The 27,620-nt window shown below is 37.2% G+C and overlaps 1 protein-coding gene across 3 annotated transcripts in view; it reads right to left on the bottom strand.

The window, feature by feature from the left end:
* Positions 1-27,146, bottom strand: part of glceb (glucuronic acid epimerase b) — a 59,842-nt gene extending 32,696 nt beyond the window's left edge. For 2 of the 3 annotated variants that reach the window (XM_028014456.1, XM_028014454.1), the window contains exon 1: positions 26,942-27,146. The gene's annotated coding sequence lies outside the window, so the exon portion shown is untranslated. Of the gene's footprint in view, positions 1-10,112; positions 10,115-26,941 lie in introns of all 3 variants that reach the window. The other variant, XM_028014455.1, reaches the window with a different exon arrangement.
* Positions 27,147-27,620: the final 474 nt, after the last annotated feature.

Below are 27,620 nucleotides of genomic sequence, written 5' to 3' on the forward strand. Positions count from 1 at the left end.
CTACATGGTCCATTGCAATTTTTGACAATATTTGAAGAGAAAAACAGATCTGAAGCCTTTTTAAATCTAACACCTTGTGTATTTTTCCCCCATGTAGTGATTGTGCCAAGATGAGACAACACACTCCGTAGTTGTATTAATTATACAAGCAGGTAAAACACAAAACAAACAGTCTTTCCTGTGGAAAACGTCTTTTCAAAATATGTAGGAATGATAAAAACGAATGTTGGATTTTGGGTGGAAACCTGTACATGCTATGCAGTACAGAGGATAACCTAAAATTAAAAACAGTTGATTTTCTTCAACAAAACTTTAGTCTGAAGAGACATAAAAACAATGCCAGTCAGTGTGTGAAGGCTGAAAAGAGAGCATCACCATCCAGCCGGAGTATACAGGAACTAGAAATGTCAGCAGCAATGTTAATCAATAATCCCTGGCTACCGTGTAACAGCACTAATGCTCTCTGAGGCAGGTATGCTGCAGGAAGAAGGTACATTTGTAAAGAAAAAGAAAGTAAATGTCTGCCAAGTGCAGTTCGCTCTTCCTGAGGCTTATCCTGCAGCTCTTCTGGTGTCATTTCAAGGCATGAGCATATGCCGTTTGAAAGCGGAGGGAGACGCAGGGCCTCCTGCTGAGATTTTTAAGCATCAAACTTTCTTTTGCGTTCTTGGGGAATTTTTTGTGCACTAATTTGCCTACATCCCTACATCACTTTTGGGAGAAGTCATGTTCAGTCCCGTCAAAACCGAGCCAGGCATAATGCAATAAAAAGAACACACTAAATGCTACAAAACATTCTGCAGTGTTTTAATATAAAAATAGTTTTTACCGTTCTTTTCTCTTTAAATCATCCCTGCTTGCAGACTTAACGGATTTAAAATTTAATTTGTCCCTACATCAATCAGATTGTAAAATTAAGTAGGCATATAGTGTTTTATCATGCTTCTGATGATGTGGTCTAATTTGTGGCTTTGTTTACTTGCTGTAATGTATGCGGGAATGTGCAACATCTGTTTTTATTGAGCAATATGCGTTTTTTTTTATATAGTATTCACATGACTTTTATTGTTTGCAGTATATTTAATTGTGGAAGCAGCTTTGCTTAGGGTATAATGACCCTAATCCCGTCCAAAAACAACAAAAAAAGTGACCATCAAAACGTCGCTTATTATAGTGATGACAGTAAAGCCAGGGTTTAAATAGTTCCGTAGAACTGATTCTCTCAATTCAAGTTCATTCCTTGCTCTCTTTAAAGAAGCTAATTTTCAGACTGAAACACATGGAGAGAGATAACTAGCAGATCTCACCAGTGCCAGAAAACTAAAGACAGCGGACGAAACCCACAACCTTCCTAAACTCATCAAGATTCAAGGAGAGTCGCTGTCACACAGTGAAGGTCACTTGTGTAATAACTGAGTGAAATGATTAATACACTTGCAATGACATGATGTGCACGGTGATCAAGAGCTCCAGTGATGGATTACAAAGTGTGGTAACCAATTTCCTGTAAATAATACTGAATTAAGAAAGACCTTTTAAAACTACATGATGAATGAAGTTAACATATTACTACCCTTTTTTTCCCTTCTATGCATTTTATCTTTCAGACAATGCTGTAAACATAGAGAGTATCACAGACCCAATGAAGAGAAAGATACACATCATACAGCACAGAAGATGCATTCGTCACTATGCTGAAGACGGTGTAAGAATCATTTTAAACTCGATGTTAGAGGTGATTTTCATGACGTTTTTCAAGGAATACGTTTTTAAAATCATCTTTCAATGTGTCATCAAAGGAAGTGAAGGTCAAATAGCTTAGCCTCTCTTCAAGGTTGCCTTAGCATATCAATTAGCACTGGGCTGATGCACATCATCACCTTTACATACTGTCCAATGCTACTGATCTATCTGAAGGAAGAGGTGGACACCTCACACATGAATCATCGAGACCAACTTTACGGCTCTCTCCAGTGAAAACGTTTTAAACATTAGCCTCAGGATGTGTCTTCCAGCAGTTTGACTGGGACGGATATTCTCTCATTAATTATTATAGTTGCTCCACATCTGCTGCCCCCTGACACATGCAGGCATCTATCTAGGCCTGTCGCGATAAACGATAAATCAATTAATTGTACGATAAATTAAAACTACCGACGTCATTTTAATTATCGGCATTATCGTCTCTTCCGGCCTTTTCCTCTTTCTGTTAATGACACTGAATGAAAAAAGGCTCAACTCCGATGCTCTCCACTGACCCCCCCTTCCTCATATCCTTAGTGTAATGCCCAGCGCACACTACACGATCTTAGAGTTGTCGGCCGATTGTCGGCCCATTTTCAAAACCTGACAGATCACACATTAGCCGACAGAAATCCTAGGTATAACGGTTCGATCGGGTTCGGTCCTGCCATGTGGTGTCCAACAATGGGCACAAAATAATGGCTGCAAGTCCAGTGAACTAATTTTAAAACCAGGCATTAATCAACGCTTTACTACAATCTACCTGCAATGCATGTGGCTAGTGTCAGCGTAAAGTCCTGACTGAATGAAAATCATCAGAACCTATTTACGTCACGTTAACGAAGAACAGCTGAAAAGTTACCCTTGTCATTTCTATATTCTTTGCATGTTGAATAAACATTAATGTTGTTTCCACATATCATCTCCAATGTCCGCTGGACTTCGGGTTGCTCCGTGTCAGCTGTTTGGGATTCCCCGACGTAATTTCCCCTCAGAAAACAAGGAGGAGAATCCACGCTTTCTGATTGGCTGCCTGTCACATTCAACAGGCTGCGTTAAGATCCCAGTCAGAGAAAATCCCTGGTTTAGATCGGAGCGGCAACGACGATCTACCATAACACACCACACAATCTTAGAAAGACCAACGATCGAAGATTGTCTTAAGGGGAAAAATAGGGGCAAAAAATCGTGTAGTGTGAACTATTGCTTCAGGTAGTCGATGTGCCCATCTTCTCTATTTAAATCTAATTATTACTGAAGGGCAACATAATATACAGACTTCATGATCTTTTGGTTGAATGCAGTATTTATTTACACTTTGGCTTTATGTTGTTTAGTTTTTATTCCAGTACATTTTTTATTAATGAGACTGAGAATCCATTTTATTTTTGTTTTTGGTTGTTTTGTTTATTTTGTTTACCAGTTACAGTGTTTAGTGTTCTTTTGAAAATAAAGTGTATCTAACTTTGGCAAGAAATCGCATGCGTTATTACATCAATTTCAGTGTAAAAAGGTCTTCAAACAATATTATCGTTTATCGCAATAATTTTTGAGACAATTAATCGTTCAGCAAAATTTGCTATCGTGACAGGCCTACATCTATCACAACTAGTAGTCAGGGCAAGAAAACGAGGGCCGAAGACCCATCTGTTGGCCATTCATAATGCATTCATTTTCTCTGAGGAGTGAGTGGCTGGCAAAACATTTAATGATCACACCACTGATACCACAACGGAGCCAGCCATCAGCAGCCATCCGATGCCCGGAGAATTATCAGAGAACTCGGAGCGTGCCGAGCGTAGAGCGAAATGAGCAGAGATCCGAGATGTGGAGCCGGAGCAACCTGATTAAATGAAAATCACTTCTCCAAACTAAAGTTAAACTAACTAAACTGATAAAGACACGTTTTTTATGTCTCTGAAGTTAATGATAAATATTGAAAACATATTTCAATATTTTATGGTTACATAAAGCTTTTATGTCATTTACACACAATAGTAAACATATTCAAAATTTTAAACTGGGTGATGTCTCTCTTTCTCAAGTTTCTTGAGATTCAGGGTGTTTTCACACCCAATAGTCTGGTAAACTCTGTTCGATTGGGGACCAAAACTGCAACATTTGTTACATTTTTAAATGGTGTGGCTCGCTTTCACTCTGCATTTTGTCAAACAATCAAAACTAATTGAAAACCAAGAACTACTGAAGGAAACGACACAAAAATAACCGAAGACATTAGGGCAACTTCCTTCTTCACAAAATGCACACAAAAAAGGAGTGGCATCAGACTCCTTTGAAGTCTGTTGAAGGATTTCTCTTTGCCTTTGTAGAAAAACCATGAACCATTTTTCCCCATCTAGTGTTTGACTCCTGTGTTTGTTTTGGTTTTATTGACACAGAATGCCCTGCGCTATACTCCGCTTCCTGGTTTGGAGTAATCTCCGATCCACTTGCATGCACATAGGAATTCAAACCTTGCCAGAGTTCACTTCAACCAACCGAGACCCAAGCTTTTAATCTGCTTTTTTGGTTCGCATCAGATTTCGATTGTACATTCACACTTCCCCAAACAAACCAGACTTTATTCACAAAATATATGTCTATAAAATTTTAATCAAATTTAGTTTGACTAAAATAGAGCCTAATAGAGTTACAAAAATAGAGTTCTAATCAAACTATTTAATAAAACTAGAATTTTATTAAAGTGGACTAAACAGGCTAGTGTGAACGCATAGTCAGAGCGACGTTTGTCTGAGTTGCTTTGAGGAGCCAATTCATCTTCCGCTGTTGGTCCATTGTGTTTCATCAAGTCCAAATCTACTGAAGCTGTCCAGGAGTAAACTTTAGAGAACTTCATGCTGCCTCATCAGACAAGCTTTAACGAGATGCTGCTTTCATTTTCCAGCAGAACTTGGCATCGGTCCATACAGCCTAAAGGAACCTACACCCTACGCTTTAAAGAACTTGATTGTCCAGCAAATTTCCATGACCCCCATAAAGAATCAATGGACTATTGTCAAGAGGAATACGAAAGACACTGGAGTCAGCAATGCAGATGAGCTAGGGGTCACTATTTAAGTAACCCCGGCTTCCCAAACAACAGGCAGATCGCCTCCATGCCATGCCATAGTAACGAGGCGTTTCATGCAAAAGGACTCATGAACAAGTATGGAGTGTATATATTGTACACAGCAATATGCTAATTAATACTTAACTTTAGAAGGCCCATTTTTTAGGCACTTTTGTTAAATTTATTTATTGGCTCTTCTGTTGTACTCCAGCTTTTTGAGAAACTGAATTTTCCGTTTTTCAGAAAAACGGAAATCACTGAAATAAATTTGGCTTTTATGTTAAATTCACTTGTATGCCTTCCAAGTAATTTAGGTTATCCTGAATGTTATATTAATGACAGACTTCCTCTTATAATTGGCAGTAAAATGGGGGGGGAAAGTACATTCTTTAACTTGAAAGCAAACTGAAGACATTTTCAGTACTAAACATCTTGATATTTAGTACCCAGTCATTGCTTCATGTGTACCACAATTTAAAAGCTACAAACTTGATGTCCCAAACCAATTTGTTGTCCTTGGAATATCCTCCCACAGCACCATTCCCATGCAACCTCCTCCAGCTCTCAAAACATTAGGGCAATTTTCACAGTGGATTAAGCAAAACAAAGAGTGTTTCAGTGGGTCTGGGTCACATGCTGTGAGAAACAGTGTGGTTGTCACAAGCATTTAGGAATATAGATAGTAAATCTGATTGTACTTAGAAGTGCTTTGCTTGCATTGAGGGGTTCGGTTGCTTCCTTTGAGGGGTGGATCTGATGCTACATTTGAATGCTGCAGCTAAATACACATCAATTGTTCTCTTCTCCTATGCTGACAACTTTAGATTTGTGAATTGAAGGAAAATCTATTTTACTTTAAACAGATCACCAATGGCCTTTTGAGACAGAGTCCCTTTGAGTGAATATTAAACCTATGTTTTTGCAAAAAGTCGTTACAACCTCTCAGATCAAAGTGACAGAGGAGTAAGTCACAAGACCAAGCATGCCCTGGAGCAGCAGGTGGAGTTGATATACAACAAGAACCAAAAAAAAAAAAAAGAAACTTGGAAGCCAAAGTGTTCTAGGGAGGATAAGTTTTAGACTAAGAGCCACAAGCTGCATGAGAAAACTAAGTTCAAAGTAAATAGGAAGGAAAGATTTGGAAGCTGAGCAAATACCCATGGTGTCTGTCAACACTATGTGGTACTTTCTGTGCTGGACTCTTTCAAGCTTGTAGGCAGAAGCTGGCACTTACAATCATGCAATAAGTCACCGAATGAGAAAATAGGTTAAGACTAACTAGTAGTGAGTAACGGAGTGTGCCCGAGTTGGGGGGAGAAACAGCCCCTAAACATTGATGCTCTACTTCTCACTAGTTGTTTCTATTTCTGGCCGGCTGGATTGCTTTTCAGTCAGAATTTATGGCATTTCAGGAGGAAGCCTCTTTGATTGACAGATAATGATATATGCATATGCAGAACAGAGGGGAGAAGAATAACCCCTTACCTCTCCCCTGTCCCTAGAGCTTCTTTGTTCAACTGCCTTTATTTTTTCATTCCATCATATCTGCTGAAGATTGAGCGATATATACCATCAAAGCCTTTTAGAGGCTTCCCACTCTCTTCCAAAATCCTTTTTATTTTGAACAGATTCAGCTGCTTAATATTCCTTAGCAGTCTGTAGCCTTTTTACAGAACTAACAAGGTTCTGAAGATGCAAGTCTTGTCTTCATGTGAAAGACAGCTGGGGCACAGCCCTCTTCTTCTTCTTTTTCTTTTTTTTGTGCCGCTCATGCCGCAGTGTCTGTGCTGCTAACAAGTTCAGAGCGGCTCTCAGACACAAAAGCAAGTGGGAAGTGACTCTCATGTTATTTATATTTTATTGGATATTGTTTAATATTTCTAGTGAAAATTTGTTAAATAAACATACCACAGTTGTGCATCTTTTTAAATGTATTTATTAGCTTTGCTTTTATTCCACACTTTTAATTTAGTAATTAGAGCTAGTTCAGCATGTAATTAAATGCAAGAGTTGTAAAAGTTATCAAATGCAAACATTAATCAAAGTAGCAAATACAATATTTTAATAATTTTTTTGCCTGGCATAGTTTGCATGTTTGTATAAACACAATTGTTATGATTAGAGTTGCACAATATATTGAATTCAATCTACATTTTAATATCAGTGTATGCAGTATTGCAATCACAAATGACTTCTTGTACACAATTGTTATGAGGATCCTATAATTCAGCCATCTTTTGTTCACAATTTGCATATAGATGATACATTTGGCCAGCTGGATGGACCTGAACTGACCTTAATGGCCGCATTAAGTGTTTATTTATTCTGTATACCTGAGACCTCAGATCTCAGCAATAAATATGGGCACATTGTTTAAAGGTTGAGTAAGAAAAGATGTCAGTAGATTGTAGGGTAATCACAATCAGTTTTGTCAATAAATGAAGTTTCAGCTTTAGCAGCACATATAACATTTACATTGTCCCTTTTTAAGCACTCATATTTATAATGTTCATATTAACTCTTAGTTGTATTGCTATATTTAAATCAATAAGTATCAGTACATGTAAACATACTTACTGATTTAAACGAAGGGCTTCGGTGTTTGAAACGAACTCGCATAAGTCTTGGCTTCACAAAAGTAGTGGAAAATACTATCCATTTACTAAAGAAATGCTAAATAAATACCCAAATGACTTTTTTAAATGAACATTGCGCGCACAAAATTACTACCTGTTTTCTGAACTAAGCATTTGTTTAGTAAGACATTGTTCCACTATTAGACAGTCAGTTCAGTAACTTTTTATTGCCTGCCAGAGGTGACCCATTGAGTGACATAAATTTCAAATAAAAAATCAGAAGTTGTAAAAACAACCAAATTGTTGTCTGACCTATATTTCAACAACTACATAAACATACACAACTTTATCATTAGTGCCTATATAGCTGCAGTTTGAAACATCTTACAAGCTTAATGAGGCAATTAAAGATCCCTAGGCCTTTAACTAATTTATTTCTGTTGCTAAATGTAGTTATTCACAATGTGAAAATATTTGAAAAAAGAAAAAAAACCTGAAAATTATTAATAAGAGTCCAAACCTACATCGCTCCCCATAACTCATCAGAGCATTCTTAAAGGAAGTAGCCTGAGATTTAAACTGTGGTTTAACGTTGTAATGTAAAGATGCAAACGTTTTGAAAACGTCCTGATTTGTGTACTTCCGTCCCTGACCTGGAAACAGAAGTAAGGAAGCAGGTCGACTAAATTAGGCACGTAATTCTCCCTGGATGTTACATTGCCACTGAAAAGCTTTGAATCCCCATGAGTAAATATGATGACGACTAGTGGGGATGTTAATGGGTCGGTAGACAAATGAATACTTAGTTATTGTACACAACAGCAAAGGATGAGTCCTCATCGTTTTATAACTCAACCCCTTGGGCTGCCCATGCTCCACAACTATGTGTACTCACACTAGCAAAAGAAACCTTTGGAAAACAAGCTTAAAATGATCTAACATTAAACTAAAAAAAAATTCATAGTAGCAATGAAACATAAAAAGGTAGTTAGACGTGTTATAAATTTCAAATAGCAGAGAATTCTTGTATTGTATTTTTCTTTTTAAAAAATAATAATAAATCAAGTGTGAAAGAACACAACTATTTTACTTTTTTGCTTGATCAGAGTCACATTAATTGGTCTTATAAAATGATCCTATATACAGAATGGTAAACAAATCTGGATAAGTGATCGCCATTCAAATACGGCCACAGTAACTGCATCAAAAATAACCAAGAATTAATTTGGGTAGTATGCACAGCTGTCTCAGCAGAGCCAAGAAGTCAGGGCCTGAACAGCCTTTTTGTTAAAAAGGAATGGAGGAAATAAAGCGAGTTTTGTTATAGTATTTTGTTGTTTTTTAGTTTCTACGAGCATCTCTTACATAAACAAGCTGACTTATTAGCGGCACTCTTGTTGAGACCGCTAAATTTACCCTTATTTTGCATGTCCTACTCCAATCACACTTCAGCTTGACAAACCCTGCCCCCACTTCTACAACACCTGCTGTTTTCCAAAAGGGTCACTTCAAGTCTAGTCTTCAGGGAGAAAAAAAGAAAAACACCCACAATTTTTGAGAAAGCTAAGGTTAGAAAAAGAAGAAGGCCACAGTGAGATTTCATGTAAAGCACTTTGACACACCCAGCTAAAGAATTCAGGAAAAATGTCAAGAGTCTGTAGGCCATTTGGTAACAAGGCTGAACATGTGAGGCCAAGGAGAAGAGAGCTGTTGAGAGGAAGAGCCCTGAAGTGATTTTTGTCTCTTTCAAAACTGACCTTGTCTCTACTTTATTCTGCAACTTTTCCTGGCCTCTTCAAACAAATTATATCGCCCATCAGGGCAGCACCGTACTGCCAATCTGTGGCCATCTCTCCTGAATGTAATTGCCGTTTGTCCTCCTGCAGATTGCAAGCCATCTTCATTTCCTCCACTTCACCTCACATGAAATGCATTATTTCTGCAGCAATGAAATGCTTTGGCAATAAAAACACCGTACTATGGACTGGTTCTGAAGTCCTCGTCTGAAATATGTCGTCTTCCTGCTTTGTAGATTTGTAAAAAGCCGCTGCCAGTTTGACGGACTTCAGAAGTCTATCAATTTGTAGCCGAGTTTGTAACCCAGAATGTCCATGTGGCTTGGCTTTCACACCTCTGTCACTGTCCAAATGTCCACTGAAACCATTTCAGAAGGAGGGTATCTGAGGAAATCAGTGTGTGTGTGCATGTATCAATGCCAGGATTAGTTGCATTTTATCTGATCACTGCAGAACATGGCTATGATTACATTTAGATTAGAGCCAAACTGGTAACAGTCTTAATGGCAAGTACATTACAACGTATATAGATCTTGAAAGCATGAACATATAAGTTCTTTTATAAAATCATTTTGTTGTCTGATGCATAAAGACACACATTTGCAAACCCAACTTCAATGACGATTTCCAGTTGGCTGCATCACAATAATAGACTATCCAACAATGACAGAGCAGCTGGTATGGATATGTTAAGGAATGTGGTTATTCCTAGCAACTGTGTCTGTTTGGTGGATGCACCATTACAACCCACTCACCATTACACTTTTAACTGCATTGCACAGTTCAGTGGGAAACTAGAACTCAGTTAAATACTGTTTTTTATTTTACAGTACTGCAAATTATAATTATAATTATATATAATATACATGTGTATGAAGCTGCTGCAGAAAATGTTATTGTTTTCGCTTCTCAAGGATCTTAGGTGACCGCTTGTAGTTTTTCATGTAGAAACTTAGCAAACCAAGACCTTTTTAATTGCTTGAAGACAGAATTGTAACTTGGAATGCCTCTCACAAAAAAAAAGAAAAATATCAATATCAAGACAACAAAAACTCAGAAACACCTTGGTAGACGTTTTAATCCAGCAACAGTGTTTCTAGATTTGACCCACTTATTCCAATTCATTATTCCAACTAGGGCTGTTGTAAATGAAAATTTTAGTAATCGAGTAATCTATTGATTATTCTTACAATTAATCGAGTAATCGGATAATAAAAAAGATAAAATAAAACATTGGTAAATCTAACAGCAGTATTACTATCAGAAACCAACATCAGTCCAAATTCTCACATTTGAGCTTTTCTGCAGTTTAGAAAATAAACCTGTAACAATAATAGCTCACTTTCTAAGTTAACCTGAAGAAAAGTTATACAAGAATCTGAAGTTATATTCAATTTAATAATAAAAACAGGCTCACAAATACGCTTATAAAAAATGTCTGTAGTCCAGCTTTTCATTTCTGTATTCATCTTCACCTTGCCCAGACATTTATAGCTTTTGTGTTCATGTTAGCGACGAGATTTGACATCTTCTTTCGTCACACACAGAAACTCATCTACCAGCTACGTGCCGTCACAATGTGCTCCGCCACCCATTTGTAGAGACTGGGATTATATGAAATAAATTTTCCGGTTCGTCCGTAAAGCTACACTTACGTTAATCATCTAATGCGCAGCCGGCCGCAGTGTTCAGTCTATCCTCTCACCTGTATAAATACACCTGCAGCGCTTTTCCCCGCCGTTCGCTCTGAACCGGGAGGGAAAAAGTTGCCGTACTCCAGGCATCGTGCCAGTTATTTTAAGGATGCTTATTGATTCCCCGAAAAACGACAAAGACCCAGACATTATCATCAATCAATAAAATCCTCCCAGGCCGAACTTGAAAACTGGACTTTACACTGCTAACCATTTGTACTTTACATTATTGAAAAATCCTACCAGCCATATTAATTTACAGATCAATTTTATTTTCTGTTTGCCAAAACATTAATGTTAACACATTCAATAAAGCTAAATATATTTAGATACAAGTCCATCCTACTACAATAGTCGATGTAGGACTTTCAAAACTGAGGTGAAAGGTGAATGATGATTATACAGAGAAAGAGATAAAGATGTGAGAAAAGCAACATCTTGCCATTTGTTCAGCAATAACTGGGTACAATTTAGCTGTATGTCTTCATTTATAAACTTAAGCTCTATTATTTTTTCTAGATTCATCTCTAAATACTCCAGCAGCCTTTAAGAAACCAAAACTAAAACTAGTCCAAGATAAGGTAATGCAGTTCTCAAATGAATACCAGCAACCACAATGATAAACTCAGACATTTTTTTTAACCAACACAACTTAAGAAAACTTACAGTTTTGTATGAAACCACAAACTCAAAAGCTCTCAATTCAAAAGTTGAGAATTGCTTACGTTAAAAAGCTGAAAGAAATACAACATTTCAAGTTGTCACCAGAAAGCATTAATTTACAGTTTCCTTGTGCCATTGTTCTGCAGTCCACATAACCAGGATGTTCTGCAAGAGAAAATCTAGAGTAGCCAAAAAGAAAGGCTGTTGTAGAAAGACAATTTACAGCTCAAGCAAAAAGGCCAGTAGGTTTTAATATCTTTGCTTTCATACACTAGCAGTGTTAACTTGCTAAGCAATATGAGTGCACTGTCTTACTGCAAATGCTTTTCTAATTTTCTGGTAATAATACATTGAGTGAGATAATGAGTGAGAAGACATAAGCTGACCAGTAAGCCAGGGCTGAAATCCTCTTTGGCCTGCCAGCTTGAGCTGAAGCTCATTAGTAGAGGTTGCTGAAATTACAAAAAAAATGTGCTTCTCATTTGTTTGTAGAATAAGAACAGAAAGACAGAGAGGTTTGCTCAAAGCAACAGGGTTTATACCCTAGAACTGCTAGCTACGAACTAGCACCAATATGTTGATTCAGTGAGATGGAGCTTACTGAATCGAAAGTCATACTGATGATAGGGGTCAAAGGAAGAAGACGTATGCATCATTGAAGGGTGAAATCCAAGTAGAAGAAAAATTTTGTTGGAGAATTTCTTCTTGGAGCGAAACAAGTTTTCAAGTTTGCAACTAGAGAAGGCCAAGTTTCTTTCCTGCCCAACTTGTCAAATATGTGAGGTTTGCTTTAACACGCAAAGAGCAAGACTAGTGAAACTTCCAGGATCGAACGGCATCATGACAAATCACTGAAACAAAAACAAAAATACATTGCGAAATCATCAATAAATATCAAAATATTTAATGATATTAATAAATTACACTACTGTGTTTTCAGAGATGCAATCAGGCACTATTAAATGTAGTTGATGTACTAAAGCAAATGGAGGTCTTGTGACTTACTGAATGGAAGAGTGGATATTTTGGTCACGTAATTGTTTCTGAAATGTTTATTTACTCTTTAATGGATAATGGGATAATGAGGAACAAGTGAGATGGGAATATTGTTATTTTTTTAATCAAGTTTCATAATATCTTTGCCTAATTGTTGTGCCAACAGATGCTGTTCAAAGAAAACACAAAGTGTATGTTTTCTATTAAATATTTAAGAAAACTATAGCTAAAAAATAAATAAATACAACTTGATTAATAACTGAGCGTACAATGTTTACTAAAGTAAGAACAACAATGCTGGTCAAGTACAAACATGATTTAAATCATCCTTAGTTTAATTCCTTACGAGACTCAAAATGCCTTTAAAGTGTTTTGACCCTTTATAGTATCACAAGTGTAATTTGGTATTACAATTAAGGCAGAATAACTTACTTTGTCAGCAACAATTAACAATTACGGTACGACAATTAGTTGCTGACAGAAGGAGGAGATTAAAGATAAATCCACAGATGGTAGTTTTTTAAATTTGGTTGCTGTTGTTTTTGTGGTAGCCATTTATTTACAAAGTGAACATTCCCGTGGCACAAAGAAAGATGCGCAATCAACTATCTGTAGACTGTTAGAGATTTTTATTTAAGAGGGAAAAAAAAGCTGATGAAGCAAGTGAATTAGTTGCAGATAACACCACTGGGACATCTTCCCAGCTTAGTTGTGAAACTGAAAAAATAAATAAATAAATAAATCTTTTGAGTCTAGTATGTCCAGCAAATCCAATAAGACTTAACAGGACTCTTGAGCCAAGGTCACACCTCATGCCCTAAAATAAGGAAAACTTCATTTGCAAGCCTAATCAAGTGTGAATGTCATGGGGGAACTGCAATCGAGGGTCATAGAAGGATCATTTTGCTCAGGGAAGAGGGATGAGACGTCTTGAGACTGCCAGGTTTGCAATATTGAACGGTGCTGGGCTGTAATGACGGCTATTAAAACAATTATCTAAGAAAGCCTTCGTTAACACTGGGTGGTAATAGCGGATGGCGGTTATGAGTGTGAATATGAAATAGTAGCTGAGGGAACGCTACACAACTTTATTGCACCAAGCGATTCAATTATCAAATTGGCTGAAAATGAACTTATATATAAACACTAACGTTCTTTGTAAGGTTAAATATTTACTTCAGCTTTTTTGTTCTTGCCTTAAAAATAGCAACACAAGACACTTGGGTTTCTTTTTGAGAAGCGCTGCTTAAGACTTCTTCCCAGCTTTAACATAAAATATTCAGCTGTCATTAATGTTTGAAGATGTTTACTTCACTGTTTCTCATGCTGGCTGACAAACACCAATAGTTACATACAGTGAAACTGGATTGTGACCAATCAAGTATAAAATAACACGCTCAAACTGACTGCAACCTCAGAAACAAGCAGAATTCCTTTCCAGGCCCATTAGTGGTGTCTTTTACAGAAAATACTGCAGCTTGACTGGAGCATCTGAATTGAAAGCTACCATATTACACCACCAGTCCAAGAACAAGTCCTGGATTTAGCAAAGAAAATAGGTGGGAGACTCCCACTTATTAAAACTGCATGGCTGATTGTGTTTCAGCGGGCAATAAATTTCATAGTCTAACTGATGCAAGAAGCTTCTACATCAGAAGACGTATCCTGTTGTGTGGAGAAGATGTTAATCTATTTCAGAAAGGTCACATTATTCCCACATGCCTCAAGCAAAGAAAACATCTATGAAATTGCAGAAAGAAAATTAGGTCAACAACTGTCCAACGTATTATTAAAAACGGGATGGGGAGCTATGATGTTCGTGGAAAAAATGCGGATGATTGTGATCGGCATTCATTTAAACATTTTGAGAAATCAAAACATAAAAACAACAACTCACAACTACGTTCAGTGGTAAAAATAAAAGCATTTCCACATGCACAGTGCAAAGGGAACTCATGGGATTTGAGCTGTGTAGCCTGAAGCAAACCACTAATCAGTGAAGATAATCAGAGGAAAAGGCTTTAGTCTGTTAGCAAGCACAAAGTTTGGACTGTCTAGCAATAATAGGTCTGATGAGTTCAGATTCATCACCCTGCCCAAGAATGATGTGCACATCAGGGTTAGAACTGGGAGAGATGAGGTCATGTACGTTCCTGCCTAGGGCCTCCTGTAAAACACTGTGGGGGCAGTGCTATGATCAGAAGTTGCCGAGTTTGTCATGTCAAAGTTCAGCAAGATTATATGCCCGAAGGAGGTTATTCCATCAATAGAGTTTTTTTTTATCTTACCTGATAGCATGGCTATATTCCAAGATGACATTCCCAAGGCTCAAATGTTTTGCAAAAGTAGAGTATGAGACATCACTTACACATAGGAGTATCTTTTACAAAACATTTCTGCCATAAACAGAAAGACAAATGACTTCTGGGCTCCCTTCACCTGGCTGTAAGTCATAAGTGATTATGGTGTTGTCCTGCACAGCTGTTAGTTTTCAAAGAACAAGCCTGAGAAAGCAGGAGCAGTCGTGATCTTTGACGTCAACATTATGGATATATCGGGCTGTTGGCTGGTAGCACAAACCATTTATTATCACTACATCATTTTGTCTTGTGAAAGTCAGCTCATGCAGGCCTTTGACGACCTTGCTTGGAAACTCCGGTGCATAACAAAGGTAGCCTGGCATCAAACCACCTTTGCTGTTTTGATTCATTCATTCCGTCTTCATTCATGGAAACGTCAGACATGTATCTTAATCCTGCCTTGAAGTGTCTTGTGAAATATTGAGTGGCCACCAAAGAGTCCAGACCCCACTGTGAACCTTAGAGATGTACTAGAGAGGAAACTGCACAGTGACCATCTCTAGGCCTGTCGCGATAAACAATAAATCAATTAATTGCACAATAAATGAAAGTTATCAACCTCGTTTTAATTTATCGGTTTTATCGTTTCTTTCTGCCTTTTTCTCTTTCTATTGATGATACTGGCTGAAAAAAGGCTCAACTCCAGTGCTCTCCACTGACCCTCCCCTCCTCATTCCCTTAGTGTAATGCCCGGTTCACACTACACGATTTTAGAGTTGTCGGCCAATCATCAGCCTATTTTCAAAACCTGAGAGACATACAAGCAGACAAAAAACCGTAGGTGTAACGGGTTCGATCGGGTTGTCCAGCTACATGGCAAGAGCAACACACCACACACGTACCGATTTCTCTCGCCGACATTCAGATTTCAGACAGACAATTCCGTAAAAGCCACTGTATCACACGAATTTAGAATAAACACAGCTGATGATGTAGAAGCGATAAGAATAGCTTGTGAGTTTATTTTAAGTGATAAAAGATGTAACAAAAACAAAAGGCGTTGGACAAAAGAGTGGAGAACGGGGCTTTATTTGCAGCACTATGATGTGTAGGTGAGTTATTCTGTTTTTCGTCTTTACCATTTGTGTGTTTAAGCTTCATCGATTAATTAGTATTTATCGTTTTAATGTTTAAAATTACATTGAAAACAATGGGCACAAAATAATGGCTACAAGTCCAGATGACTAGTTTTAAAACCAGGCATTAATCAATGCTTTACTAGAATCTACCTGCAATGCATGTTGCTAGTGTCAGCATAAAGTCCTGACTGAATGGAAATCATTATAACCATGTCACGTTAACGATGAACAGCTGAAAAGTTACCGGGTTTCTCAACTGCGGTAGCAATTTCGCTCCAACTCCTCTTCTCATCATTTCTGTGGATATTCTTTGCACGAAATGTTGAATAAACATTAATGCTGTTCCACATATATCATCTCCGATGTCCGCTGGACTTTGGGTAGTGCCGTGTCAGCTGTTTGGCATTCTGCGCTTTCTGACTGGCTACTTGTCACATTCAACAGGCTGCGATTTTGCTCCCAGTCGGGGAAACCCCCATACACTGCAGTGATAAACTGGCCAAGACAATCCAACATATATGCCTGACTTAGATCAGAGCGGACCGACTGGACCCGATCAGTCCCAACACACACCACAGGATGATCGGTTACGATTATTGCAAGTGACAATCTTAGAACGTTGGTGACAACGACCAACGTTCTAAGATTGATGCAAGGGGGAAAATCGGGGCAAAAAATTGTGTAGTGTGAACTGGGCTTAAGATAGGAGTGAACTATTGCATCAAGTATTCGGATATGCTTGTCTTCTCTATATGAATCTAATGATTATTGAAGGGCAATATATTATACAGACATCATAATCTACACTCTTTTGGTTGAATGCAGTATTTATTTCCATTTAGATTTTATGTTTAGTTTTTATTCAAGCGCATTATATGTTAACGGAGACCGAGAGTCAATTTTTGTTTTGTTTTTGGTTGTTTTGTTTATTTTGTTTATCAGTTTCAATATTAAATGTTCTTTTGAAAATAACGTGCATCTATTTTTGACAGGATATCGCTTGGATTATTATGCCATTATCATTACATCAGTTTAAAATGGTCTTCAAATATTAACGTTTATCGCAATAATTTTTGAGACAATTAATCGCTCAGCAAAATTTGTTATTGTGACAGGCCTAACCATCTCTACAAGACCTTCACAAAAAATCTATGCAAGTAGCTAATGGTAGGAAATGCTGCAACATCTCCAAAGTTGCCAATAATGCCACAGCAAATGTGTGGTTTAAAGCTAAAGACGGTCCAATGGAAAAAAAGAGTGGGTGTATATTTGGCCTGTTAGTTGGACTCTTCCCACCCACATTGAATTTATGGTTTTAGTGTCCGAGACGCGATGAAAGAAAAGAACAATGAATAAGTGGTTTAATGGTAACCAATGTTAATACGAATATTCAGTAATAATATCACAATCACATTTTTCTGGTATTTTGTCGCGCTAATGTGCACTTTGAATTGTCTTTGGCTGGAAGGTGCTATATAAATAAAGTTGCCTTGCCTAATGTGCACACAACTATTGTTGTTTAATTGGACATAGCGGCAACTTAAGCTTGACAGTACTTCAGGCGTTTGAACTGGTTTGAATTCCAGTTTTAATTGTTCATATTTATTTCAAATGTCACGGGTCATAATGTTTTTACTTTCTTTTTTTGACACTTTTTAAAAAAAATGTTTTATGCAATCACCTTGGTGAAAGAATCTGATCATTTGCAAACTAAATAATGCCATTAAATTCAGTATAAAAGCGGTGGCACTCCATTATTTCTTACTGCCAGTCACAGAGCACAGCAGAAAAATCAAGAGTAATTTACATATTTTTTTATAGCACTGCAGGAACATGCTCCATTTTACAATTTCATAGAAAAGTCCACATCCAAAGAGCATAAATAGATGTCTCTTTGTGTGGACCTGAAGCAAATATGGAGACAGAGTTTACTTAATTCTTTAGAGTCCTCACACCCTCGCACCGTCATTGTTCTCTTCCCAAAGGCTGTTGCTAAACAACACCACAAACAGCAAATTAGGGAAATACAAGAAAATAGTATGTTCTCAAAATCCTTGATGAGAAAAAGACAGATTTCTTAAATATAACCAGTTTTAATAGGATATTTTGGTCTAATATAATACTGGCTCCTGGATGTTAAGCAGTCATTTTATAGTTAACAGCACCGCCAGGCTAATCTCTCCCGTACGTACATTTATGTCTTCCATATATATGCTGCCCATGTTCCCAGCCCTATTTTACTGAGGTGTTAACAGTCGAGTAAGCAAAAGCCAGAGTAATAATGGAAGCCATTTTGAAAATAAGGCCAAGATGAAAGACACAAAAATCTCAATGTAGAATTAAAAACCACAAGAAAAACAACTTAAAAGTTCAACTTGAGCAGTTTTTGACATTAGTTTTGTTGCAAACTGATTATTAAAAAAATATAGAAGAAAGTCTGCCCTTAAAAAAAACCCAACAAAAACAAAACCAAGCATTTAAGTATTCCTCTCATAAGTAAAAATGCTCTTAACACAAACTTATTATGAAAGTCACATCTTGATACACAGCTATTAAAGTAACACAGGTTGACAAATTCTTTTCAGGTTAAATTCTGAAAGAGAATAATCCTACATAACATTACTGAATCAGATGTGTGGTTAGTCCAGGATTCATGTTGGTTTAGGACAAAAGACAAAGTCAAAAGTGCTCCAAACATAATCGTGAGCCAGCCAAGCAGAACAACTCCCTGTAGAGTTTTTCAAATTCTTCACAATCCAGTTGGGAGCTACCAGTTCCTAATCTTTAGCTACATATGTAATCCAAAATGTGTGTTAAGATGTATTTTTCACAAATACTTGTTTCTCTGAAAACCCAAGAGCAAATTGGATAATGATTCAGTACCATTGCTAGTGTCTGCATGCCTGAGAGCAACTGAGGCCACTTCCTTTGTTGTAAATGGTGGTTGGTATTTAATAGTGGAGAGGGGTTTAGTGGAGAGTGCCTGGGGGAGGGATGTGGCTCCAAAGTATGCAAACATAAGCCGTTTGTGTGCTTGCTTTTGAAGCAGGCTGTGTTAGCTGTACTGTGGGGGTCAGAGGACAAGAGCAACATTAGTATCCCACAGAAATGAACTCTAACCGCCTCAAACAACTCCAAAAAAAGCATTGAACTGAAATACAGAGACTAAAAGATGATAAATATGCTATAATGAAGAAGATTTGTCCAAATACATTAATAAAATAAGTACTCAGACCTTTTTCTTCCAGAGAAAATAGTACAACATTAATTAATTTTCTTTTTAATTTGTGTGAACATTATTTCTATAGTGGGGGAGTTGGAAGATGTTTCTTCCCATCTTTGTCTTCCCTGGGCTCTCAATTTCAAGTTGGCCAACCCAGAAGGATGCTGCTGCTTCAACCTCAGGATTGTTTTGAACTGCATCATAACTTGATGTAATTGGACAGAAGGTGATTAAGTTAAATGTGAATCTAACTGTTTTAAATTTTAATTGGAGTATATTGGATCAGATACATATGTTCAACTCTGCAGCATGCTTATGATGCTTCAAATTGCATTACTGTTAGAAAACTCAAGTCTATTGAGTTTAAGAAAAATAAGCAAGTCATATTTATCTCAATTATAATTGAATTTTTAGATCAGAAGTTTAAAGTTTATGCAAAGACATAAAAAACAAGAAATAAGGAATTTCATCTACTAAACTATACCACCGGTTGCCGTTCATTCCCTGAGATCAAGAAATTAAGAAATTAATTTTAAGATAATCCAAACTCATGTACTCCCTAATGATTAACTGAGGAAGAGAACTAAAACATTTAGTAATAGTGTAATAACTGTACTTTGCTGGTGGTTCTTAAAATAAAGTTGTATTTTTTTAAATGTTGTATAAACTGATCAAATAGCTAACAGCCAAATATCAAGCTGTAATGACTAAATGAACTGATATTACTGAAAAGGGGAGGGTTCATAGTTTCAAAACCTCTTGGGTCCATCTGTTTTCAATCTCCAGAACAACCCTTACAAGAAAATAAAATAATAGAAAGTCTTACTGATGTCTGAAATGTGGCTGGTATCTCAATCACAAAACCGACTGAAATCTTCAACATTAATCCCAAACTCCTTTTCTTATAGTTTCCTATGTTGAATTCTGAACTGATTTAGATACAAAAGTAAAAGCTTTTAATGTTACCAAATGATACAAAACTCAATGTAAAGTAACATGAGCAGTACTTAAAAAAGGTGAACCCATACTCGGACAAGCAAAACCTTCTTATTGGATTCCAAGGGTCTTTCTTCGTGAACCGGGACTTGGTTAACCCGAGCTTCCAGGGAAGGAGTCATCATGAGGGGCTGATTAGCCAATCAGACAAAGACTTGTGGGTAATGTTTTTAAACTGCATTGATTTATTTTGGTTTTTATCTCCTTGTAGTTGTTCAGAACTTTGAAAGTTCTTTATGAAGTTATTATTAGGAGTACTAGTAGTGGTAGTAATACTAGTGTTATCACAATATAGGCATTTCATATCAATCAACATTGATGATTGACGATATTGATAATTATCGATTCATATTTTTGTTTAAATCTTTAAAGTACTGAAACCGGTCGGATGCCTTTTATCCACATTTTCCCTCCACATCATTGTTTTCTTTTTTTTAAAGCAGTTATGAGGCACAGTGGTGAGACCCATAATGGCTGCTGCACAATTTACTCACCAGGTTGTTGCTAGGTAACCAAAGAGCAAGTGAGTTAGTTGTTGATGCCATCAACCTTGCTTAGCAAGCCAAGAGAGGTTGAGCAGCTAAATCCTTTCCTCTGCCTACACCTCCCAGAATGCCATGCAGCTTTGGATCAGAGTTTAGTGAATAGTCTATATATTGAATATTCTATCAGATGTATCATCTATTGATATTGATCACGTGTCTACCGCAATACATATTGTTATTGACTTATTATCCAGCCCTATTATCTAGTCTTTTAGACATAATACAATTTATTGACTGAGGCTTTCACTGTACTATTTTTTAAGTTAATCCTACCATTGAATAAGGGACAACATTCAACATAACATTTTAACAAGCCATTTATAAAGTTGCTACAAACTGAAGACTTATTTTAGCTTTCAGGACTACTATATATGCAAATAGCATAGACTTATAGTGTTCTTTATGCCTCTGGTGGGCATTTTCATGCATACAATAACAAGAAAGCTTTTAGATTCTTCATATTTTGGCTATTCTGCGACAGCAAAAACATTTTGAAAAGACCACAACAAAAGCTGGTCTAGCAGATAAGCAGCAACGGTCAAATCTGAGTTTCTATAGCCACGAAAGCACTTGAAAAACGCTTAATTGAAAAAAACGCTAAATCACTTACTGCTGTTAATAATTTAGAGATACATCCAATATATCAGAACCAGAATTCAAAAATATAAAAGTAAACATGTTTATTCTTGGGCTGAGAACTTCAAGCCTCAAGCTACAAGCATGTGCAGGCACGAATAAAGTTTGCAGTGACTCAGTCGTCTAGCAAAGGGAAAAAACTGCTTCAGCAACTTCAAAATGGTCCCCAAATTTGGGATATGACTATACTTGCTGAGATGCACACAAAAGGGGACACATTTTCTTTTAAAGGCAACTGAGCTGTACAAACTGAACACCTAACAAAGACAGATGTACTCACAGAGAGAGAGAGAGAGAGAGAGACATACAGTGCAGAGGAATAAAGAAGCAATCCGATTGCCTCTTGGCTCACATTTTATCCCACTAATGGCACATAAGAGCAAAAAAATGAGAGGAAGTACAAAACATTGTTACCACCCTGACAGTTTTCTCCACCACACTTCTCAATGTTTCAAGAGAGCTTCAGCTACAAGGACACTTGACTGTCCATGCAGAGTGCTACAATGTGTTGATTAAAGGCACTCAGAAGTGCCTGAAAAACCTTCAGGAATGACATGCGTCAACAGCAAATCAAAGTACAACAAGACTGAAACTTGGCAAAAAGAGCAGGCAGATTTAATATTCATCGGAAAGGATGAATACAAGAATGTAACAAAAAAATGTTGATTTAGAACCAACTTCACAATGAGGTTTAGAAATAGTGAAAATGTGGAAGGTATTCAATTAGACATGCGTCTTTTCTGTGAGTGAATGAATCTAAAACTTTATTATTATTTTTTAGATTTTTCAAACAATGTATGACAGAACATACAAAAGAGAAGGTTGATGCAAAAGGGAAGGCAAAAATTAAGCTTTTAGTATTTGTCTTTAATGTCCACGTCCAGGAGGAGGGTAACATCGTGCTTCATGGGGTTTTGAATCAAACACAAATAAAAAGAAAAATCACACACTTTTTCCCAAAACAGCAGATTGCTGTACTATATCTGAGAAAGGTTAGATTACTTTTTCCAGGTACTTGTATGGATTTCAAAGCTTCAAACAATTAATCATCTTCTCCTCACAACCATAATAAAATCTGGTCCAAGCAGTTCACCTACACACACTCAGTTTGTGGTGCGACATACTGCATCCTGCCTTCTATAAGGATTTCTTATTAACTCACTGACTAATTAGCAAGATGCCAGCTTCTGTCAGTGTTACTGCAATCTGCCACTGCTCAGAAATAGCACAAACACACACTTGAGGTTTTGTTTCCTTGTTAAACAAATCTCAGGACGCTGTTACAAAACATGAAAACTTTCTGTTTCTAATAACTGTAACTAATCAACAACTATTTGTTTATTTAATACATTGTCTGCTTTCACGGACGGTTCCACCTGGGGTTTGTAAATAGTTACTGTCAGCGTAATAAATGCAGAATCAAAAGATTTTTGGAATTTAAATAGAGTAAAAATATATTTAAAGGACTCCCAAATGTTCTCCAAGCTTAAATAGTCATATATTCCATTTTCAGATCAGGGTGACCCGGAGAGAACCCACGCATGCACAGGGAGAACATGCAAACTCCACGCAGAAAGACCCCGGCCGGGAATCGAACCCAGGACCTTCTTGCTGCAAGGCAACAGTGCTACCAACTGCGCCACTGTGCAGCCCCAATATTCATTGCAATATTGCAATATTAATCCAATATTGCAAAAATTATTTAAAGTCCAAAAACTGGTTTCATAAAGTAAATAAATCCAGCATAAACAGTGACAGTAAGCTGATTTCTTTAAAGCTAAATACAGTTTAAATTTTTTTTTATTTACACTGACAATTTAAAATGTATTTTACACTGATTCTAGGCAATTTTGTAGTTTGTGACATTTTATCAGAGGTTTTTGAAATTTCTAGTGCGTCTCAATTTGGAAAGTTGCTTTTAAAGAAAGGTAATACAATAATACATTTCAACGTTTGAAGCTCGAAATAAAAATAACCACGACCAGTAATTCTTTTTAAAAATTAAATATCAAAGCTTCCAGCAAAAATAATTGTCCTTAAATTATATTCTATAGACTACAGACTTAGTTGTCTCGGGTTGTTTCCCTTTGGAGTCCAAATTTCTAAATATGACATTTCTGCACTGCAAAATAGAAGAAAAGATTAAATTAACCAAAAAATATTGTTACTTTAAGAAAACCTAACAGCTGCAAAGTGAGCACCCAGCTCTTGCCGTTTGCTGGCTCGATGCAAGTGTAAAAAGAGCTGACCAACTTTGACGCAAGCAAGTCATTACGGCTAGATAAATGTGTGCGAGTGTCCTTGAAATAACAAAGCGAGCGGTGTGCTACCAATAAGCAGTGGTGAGTGGCTCCCGGCAGTGGTCTGCAGTTGGATAAATGAACCCGACACAGTGTCAGGTTTGATCTGCTGTGGCTGCACCTCCAAACTCGCAGGGCTTTAAGGATCCGCTGATAATGGCTTGATTCCTGATCATGATGCCGCAAGGCCCGTCCGAGGTCCAGCAGCATCCGAGTCGGTGCAGGACAAACAGCACTTTGAGCACGCATTAGCCAGCCAATGCCTCAACTGTGCGCATGATGTTCGCACATAAAAAAATTAATTAATTAAAGATTAAACAAGGAGGAAAATCTGAAAATTAAGCGGTTATTTTCAGCTTCTTTCTCCACTTCCCTCCTGATTACTGCTGGGTAATTGTGCTGATTAAATTATTAAACTAATGAATTTTGCCCTCATTTTTTTCAAGGTTTTCTTAAAATTCTAACATGTTTATTTCAAAATGGTCTTTTGTGTGTTAGAGACCCTAATTTGTGATTGCATGAAATATGTAAAGCACTTGTTGAGAATATGATAATAAAAAAAACGTCACCGTTTATATCTTTTAATATTTCTAAGAATTTTATGGCCATTAATAATGTGATACTTACTGCTGCTATAGAAATGTGACTTTTACATCACATAATCAAACTTTCTCTTATTAAAACACACTAAACAACTTTTCAAACCGTATTTTATCACAAATTTAGTTGATGCATGGCATACTACTGAGCACGTTGCAACACTTCTCACATCAGAGCCCTCAAAAAACTGAATTGCCAAACAGTCGAGCTAGCTCACTCTGCAAAACCGGTGTAGTGAAAAACTCTGGGTTGTATAAATTTGAAAGCAAACTGGACTTTCACCAGAGTCAAACCATGAAATTATGATATCAGACTGTAAAGGATTAGAAACTTTTACTGATCTGGCAAAGCAGATCTGCTTATGTTGTCTGCAACTGTTGCCAAATTTTTTCTGTGCTCTTCCACAGTTTTTATTTATCTCCTTTTTCTTAAATTTCATAAAACAAACTTTCATTTGACATAAGCCTGTTTTATTTTCCTTCACTTTTGAAATTTTAAATGCAGTTTTCCTTTTGGCTAAACAATCTGAGACAGAGTGTGTGCCAAGTCTTGAATAATAAAAGTTATCAGCTGTCAAAAAAAAGCACACCATAAAGAAAATCACCTTAAAATTTTTTTATTTTTTGCCCAAAATATCAGCTTTAAAATCTGTATCTGTAGTGGCTAGTGCCCGTTTCCAGCAGACAGTGGGGTAAGAGATGTAAATCCATCTTAGGGCAACATAAAAAAAAGCAGGACAAAGAACTATAAATTCACACAATCACACAGAAGTGTAATTTATGGACACCGATAAACCTAATGTGCATATTTTTGGGCTGTGAGTAAAGACAGGAGTGTCTGGAAAGAATGTACTCACATGGTAAGGCTAAAACAAAAGCTTATGCAGTAGATATTCTCAAAGACTCCGATCCAAACTGAACTGCAAGTGAGCCTGGACCCACCCTACCGCCTGTTTTCATGGCACCGTCAGCAGAGGTTCAACCGGCAGCCATGCGGGAGAGACCTGAGCCCAGCGCTGCACCAACAGTCATTAATAATTACTACCTTCAAAGCAAACTTTTTAGTTTATGAAACAGGCGAAAAACTCAAAACAAGCTTTGCTCCAATGCAACTATTTTGGATCACAAGGCAAACAAATTAATAGCATATCTACAGTATCTGAAAGTATTTTTGAAAGTGAGAGGAAAATAAAATAAACATTGATCTAAGACCTCAGCAGATGTCTTAATGCTAAAAAAAAAAACAACAATCTCAAGCAGATTGAGTTTTGTTTTTAAGTTTGTATTTGTAGAGATCTTCTTTTATAAAAAGGGATTGTTACCCTCATTTGAAACAGATGCCATACTTTTATTACTACAAAAAATATTATAACTGGACGGTAATTTCTTTTCTCAAAAGTATTGAAACTGTTGACTTTAAAAATCATTTTTGGAGGTGTTCACTTTAGAATTTCTTTTTTTAAACAGACATAAATAGTTAGATTGTTATGATGCATAAGCATTACATTAGCCTCTGGGTATCTGTAACATTAATGTATATTGACATCTAGCTTTTTAATTTATCTTACCTTAAAGACAACTTGATTGCTTAAGATATAAAAAAGATATGAAATATTTGCTGTTTAATTTATAAGTTTTCATAAAATTAAGAAAAATTCATTTCAACCTTTGAAAAATTGGATCAGTTTATGGTCACAAAAAATTGTACCCATAAAGTGTAATTCCTTCTGCTGGTAAATTTTAAGCAACTTTACAGACTTTTGACCTTATCTACAAATTACAGACCTTTGAACATGAGGTTGGAGAAAACAATTACATGAAAAAGTCATGAGAACCGCCTTCAAAGCTCAGAATCAAAACAATGTCATTAAGTTTTCATAGAAATACTGTCTCCTCGGTAAAATTTGATTTGAAATCTGGTGTAAAACATGTGCGGACGAGAAATGAACACTAAAATATCAAGTAAAAATCAGCGTCTTTATTTGTAAGTTCCTAATAGCTGCACAGATTTAAACCACACCAGGGGGAAATAAAAGCAGATCTACTGTAGCGCGTTGTGGGCGGGGGGATATTTCAGGAGGTGAACGGCGATGGACTGAGATACTGAAGAGTAACATCAACCAAAGTAGCTATATTCTGTTTCAATGGTTTCTAGGTGGAATAAACTCAACACCGAGCTGTTAGTACACAGAGACCTTCCTGTAGACCGCGGACCGTTAGCCAAACCAGGGGTAAAAGTTAAGATGCCACCTCATCACCGCCTGTTCAACACTGGGAAACTGATATTACTGTGCGGAGCTGCCAGGCGACCCAGCCAGCTAGCTAGAGCCGAGGCAGCCAGGCTACTTTAATCTAAGCAGATGTATCGTTAGCATACAAGCTAACGGGGATATTTCATCCCGGAGACAAGAGTCGCCAGAGAGCTGTGAAGTTCCTGCATCCGCACTCAGGTTCTCCGAAAGCCACGCTGAGTGATTTAGGACTCGGAGTTTGAGGTAAAACTGCTCAACGCGGCGTAACTAAAATGGTGTGAGTAACGACGGAGCGGAGGAAAAGCAGGAGACAAGTTAAATGATGGTTTGATGATGTTAAACTGCATGCACGAGAGTGACTGTAGGAGAAGAGGAGAGAGGGAGCCAACAGGACATAACGACGGCAATCTTACCTGCGGGATTAACTGCGCTGGTACAGACCTGGAGTTTCTTCACAGATGCCCCTGGGGGCTGGTTCAGTTAGTCGGTCAATTTGAAGCGGTCCCGCTAAGCCTCGGGGTGAATCACGGTGAACCAAACACACAGCCTGACCACTCTTCTTCGCAGCCACAACAGCGACTGAAAACAGTTGAAGGGCTGCTTCTCACTGGGAAGAATATTCAGTATCGCGATGTGGGACGAGAACTTGTGAGAATTCTATCGACCAATTAAAATCGACGGCTGGTAGTATGGCAAACCAGCATATGACATAATAGTTCCACGGTCTCTTCGACGCAAATGTGTCAGTTTTGGCTCCTATTGGAAGATTTTAGACACACAGAACGACGTAATCATCAGTCAAACTGTAAAGCAGTGTTATAAGGGCTTAATAAGGGAAGTTGCTTTTTTCCCCTCCTTAATGTGTTGACCTTTCAGCCCCAGTTAGCCAGATTTGATTTGGTGACAGCATATTTTGCTTGTAACCCAATGAATCTTATGTTTTTATATTACAAACATACATCACTTTCAGCTATTTTTATTTCAATTAAGACTTTATTCATTAAAAACAGTTGGGAAGGTCAGCCATCCATCAAGTGACAGCTACAAAAACCAAAACAAACAAACAAAAAAACTGTTTTCTAGACAGGCTAT

The sequence above is a fragment of the Xiphophorus couchianus genome, chromosome 4 (assembly GCF_001444195.1).
Source record: "Xiphophorus couchianus chromosome 4, X_couchianus-1.0, whole genome shotgun sequence".
NCBI classification, from domain to species: domain Eukaryota; kingdom Metazoa; phylum Chordata; class Actinopteri; order Cyprinodontiformes; family Poeciliidae; genus Xiphophorus; species Xiphophorus couchianus.